The following is a 4,923-nucleotide window of genomic DNA, read 5'->3' on the forward strand; positions in this document are numbered from 1 at the left end:
ATTTGAAAACAGCAATAGATACTGTCATAATGAAGAGTGCTTATACAACCACCAAGATATTTGTGATGCAGCTTATAAATGTGAAAAATGCATAAGGGTATGTTTGAGATTTTGAGAACACATATGTGTCTTTGAAAGACATAGAATTGTGATCTAGAAGTAGAAATTGAAAATGATATATGTTTCGCACAATACAAAACACAAAATGATGGTGAATGTGAAAGAAAACTTAGTGAAGAATATAAGCTAAATATGTATGGGCATTCAGTCGTTAGTGTAGAAGCTGAAACCAAAAGAAATTACAAAATTTGTAAAAGTGGATAAAACTATGTGAAAAGAGAATGTAATGCTGTCGATAAAAATATTATACACGTTTGTATATCGGTAGTAAAATATCAGCAAAGTGTGATGAAAATGTGACACTATGCGGCAACAGAAATACGGGATGTAACAAATGTAGAAATGAAAAAACGTTAAAATAAAACACTAAAGTGCTACAATTTACAAACAGAAAATGTAACACACGATCGTTTTGAAAACAATTCATAGACCTCACTGTGCGTACCAACATGTAATACATAATTACTTTGAAAAACAGATCTTAGAACAACACTGAAACAGTTTATAGGTACAAAAAGCTGTAAAACTCTGCAGCGAGGTCGAAAATATAACATATGATCACTTTGAAAAGATTGTCACGCCTCGCAGTGAGACCGACAGCATAGTACATGATTACTTTGAAAAGTTTCATGCAACAGCACGAAAACAGTTAAAATGAAAAAAACCCTCTAAAGCCTCGCAGTTAGGTCTAATATTGATCATTAAAAGCTATTTAGCTATGTTTGAAGATAGGCACACAAGTGATTTCACTGAGCTACAGTGATCTAATTACGACCTTCTTCCCTGCTAAACGCTCCATTTGAGTATTTCCACTCCTGCTTATCTAGCTTGACAGAAACCATGTCCTTTTTGTGATATTATTGTGCAGGATGACGCATATTACATGCTGCCAGATTTGTAGTGTGGCTGCATGCCACCTGCACGCTGATTCCAAAAATACTTCTTCTGTCACTCTCCATGAACGCATCTGTGTGCCGTACTAAAATACTCCTATTTCTTCAACCAAGAATTTCACGTTATTTATTTGCTAGGCTGCGTAGCACGTAAGACATTGCCCAGAAAAGATCAAATTTGTTCTCTCCAATATTCGTCTTTATTAACATTATTACACAATCAAACTGCAAGACCATCACGAAAACACAAATTATTACTCATTATGATGCGCAAAATACACGTTACAAGAAAAATTTTAAAAATCGCATCATAAAAAACTTACACACAGATGCCCAAAATATATCTCTACATAAGCTTACTTATTTCCTAGGTAGATACAAGGTACCAGCTCCTATATACGAAAAGTACGAGCTACTTAACACTATTACGGTTTCACGTTCATCATATGGTGACGACCATAGATTTTCTCTCTTCTACCAGATTCTAGTTTTAAGACATTTTGATGCTAAATTCTTGAGGACCCATATACGGAAGAAAAACTTCTGGCATTGTTTCCGCTGCTTGGTGGATAGCTCGTGTGCACAGACAAGAAATTTATCTACCTCATGGTAGACCATGGGACGTGTTCTGCTATCGGCCTTCTTTCTCGTTTACCTACGACCAGTTTGATATGGTCTATTGCTCGCTGCACAACTTCCTGGTGCCGTAACTTAGGTTGCGGCGATAAATTAATCACTTCTCTGATCTTATCCGGAGGCCCTTTGTTTCGCAGAATCGTGATCGATTAAGGGAGCTCATTAATAGTCTGTTGGAATTGGTGTATGAGCAGATCCCAGGAAGCATGCTGCTTGGAAGAGTACATTCTGCATAAGCTACCAAAAATTCTGCATCACAAGTTCGGCGGTATTAGAAGAGGGGTAGTAAGCTGATATGTATGTAGGTTTCACATCCTGTGTAGTCTCATCATTGCCCCTCCACCCCCCCCTTTTTCCTACATTGACAAGGCCGAAACAGAGGCCCCTTAACCATAAATGATTCTGCGAACCAACCCAACCTATTTGAGGAAATGCTTTACGAATGGATCCACGATGATCTTCCAGGTAGCGTGAGCTTCGTATACTTGAAGGTCACTCCACTCATAAAGAGCACATAGCAGTAGCACCTACTCATCTTTCAAATGGTTCTAATGGCTCTGAGCACTGTGGGCCTTAACTTCTGAGGTCATCAGTCCCCTAGAACTTAGAACTACTTAAACCTAACTAGCCTAAGGACATCACACACAGCCATGCCCGAGGCAGGATTCGAACCTGCGACCGTAGCGGTCGCGCGGTTCCAGACTGTAGCGCCTAGAACCGCTCGGCCACCCTGGCGGGCTACTCATCCTTGGGAGCGGGCCGAGGAGTCCAGTCGCGGCCTTGTCCCGCACTTTTGATGGAATGATTCGGAAAAGTAGTGATTAATTCGACGTTGATGCTGGTTTCACCTCCTGGCCGTCTTTGCAGTTTCTCGAAAATCGCCGCTAAATATTTTCAAAAGTGCATATCGTTTTCAGTTTGAGGAAAAGCTTCTTTGCACGAGAGTGCGCATAGATCTGATGCATGAACCAAACCAGATTCTCAATAAGGATACACACATTGTGCGTCGTCTGTTGTTCTATGCCTAAATAGCACCCATTTCCGACAAGACAGGATTGTCTCTGCTCTGTGTTGCCTCGAGCACAATAACGCCATTTGATATCTAGAAATGCGGGATCCTTGTTTCTTTCGGCATCGCGGTCCAAGAGAGACGCCGTCGGATGTCCTTCGAAAACCACATTTTTGAGTTAGTACAGGCCACAGTGGTTTTCTTCGAGATCCGTCTTCATACCTTCTGTTAGACCCACGTGGGAACATGACAAGGCATATGCGATGATGGAGGAACCGCATGTCGTATCGAGAAATCCTAGTCCTGGAGGAAAAGCAATCAGCGTGCCAGTCTGCCATGGTTAAGCTTCATGGTAAATAAAAACTGCAGCGCTTTGTGATCCGTTAGAATGGTGGTTGTTCTACTCAATAAAAATAATCTGAGCTTCTGGAAACTCGAGACGATGGCCAGTTTCGATCAGATGCAGCTACCAACCGCAATGGTCCTGCGCGCAGGTTGATCATCTTGCGACGCTTCCTGAAACAGAACCAACCGAAGCCCCCTTAATGTACTGTCCATCACCTTGCTGAAATCAGCAATAAGGTACCAATGTGCCAGTATCGGTGCCTGAAAACAGAAAGACACAACAGGTCAATCAGTAAAGCTAGAGTCAGTAAGAAGCGTCACAAGACGGATGAGGTCCTATGAGTTGACTCGATTACGAACCAAAACATGAGTGCTTACGAAAAGAATCTCCTTTGAGTCAAGAATTAGGTTGCAGAAACGGCATAGAAGGACTAAGAAATAGAATCGTAGAATGAACTCATCTTCCCTCAGTATATCGCCATTACCGCAGACGGGAGTGTGCATTGCAAATGCGATATTATCGTGACTGTCACTGACATGGTTGCTGACAAGACGGAGTGCGCCGAATATCATCCGCTCCTGACTGCGATCGCCGATCTAATTATCCTTCTAATTACTCACAGCGGGTGCTTGCAATTTCAAAGTGAAACTTCTAAGATTTGGCATAGGGCCAAAGTCAAGAAAAACACGTACGAGTGGGGAATCACAGTAACATCACTGGGCATTCCAGAGTCGCATCACTAAGTAGAAGCTCAAATAAAAATAACCACACCAATCAGAATAACATTATGAATACCTCTCTCAAATTTTGGTAACCTTTCTTCAGACCCCAGAAAATCACTCCGCACATTCTTTTCCAGCCAATCCCAGAAAGTGTCTAAGTGATATTCCAATTAGGGATATGAAATTCCATTCCCTAGATCATAGCAGAGAGTTAAAGCTGTGTCCACCATAAGATACATATATGAGGAAATGAGAAACGAGTGTCGGCTCGTTCCCACGTGCAGACTTCTTTGTCGAAAATTCTGTAACTTTGTATTTCCACTGCAAAGTGTTTCCAGGGCAAAGTTTAGAAGGTGGCAAACGCACGAGTGGCTATTTATTTTGTTTGAAGAAACATGTCTCGAGACCACACATAGCAGAATTATGGTACGTCAACAACGGATTACTCCTCCCTGTGCGGTAACGGGCGAGTCGTCACGACCTGGCAATATTCTACACTCCTGGAAATGGAAAAAAGAACACATTGACACCGGTGTGTCAGACCCACCATACTTGCTCCGGACACTGCGAGAGGGCTGTACAAGCAATGATCACACGCACGGCACAGCGGACACACCAGGAACCGCGGTGTTGGCCGTCGAATGGCGCTAGCTGCGCAGCATTTGTGCACCGCCGCCGTCAGTGTCAGCCAGTTTACCGTGGCATACGGAGCTCCATCGCAGTCTTTAACACTGGTAGCATGCCGCGACAGCGTGGACGTGAACCGTATGTGCAGTTGACGGACTTTGAGCGAGGGCGTATAGTAGGCATGCGGGAGGCCGGGTAGACGTACAGCCGAATTGCTCAACACGTGGGGCGTGAGGTCTCCACAGTACATCGATGTTGTCGCCAGTGGTCGGCGGAAGGTGCACGTGCCCGTCGACCTGGGACCGGACCGCAGCGACGCACGGATGCACGCCAAGACCGTAGGATCCTACGCAGTGCCGTAGGGGACCGCACCGCCACTTCCCAGCAAATTAGGGACACTGTTGCTCCTGGGGTATCGGCGAGGATCATTCGCAACCGTCTCCATGAAGCTGGGCTACGGTCCCGCACACCGTTAGGCCGTCTTCCGCTCACGCCCCAACATCGTGCAGCCCGCCTCCAGTGGTGTCGCGACAGGCGTGAATGGAGGGACGAATGGAGACGTGTCGTCTT

This window comes from Schistocerca cancellata, chromosome 1 (genome assembly GCF_023864275.1).
Source record: "Schistocerca cancellata isolate TAMUIC-IGC-003103 chromosome 1, iqSchCanc2.1, whole genome shotgun sequence".
Classification (NCBI taxonomy): Eukaryota; Metazoa; Arthropoda; class Insecta; order Orthoptera; family Acrididae; genus Schistocerca; species Schistocerca cancellata.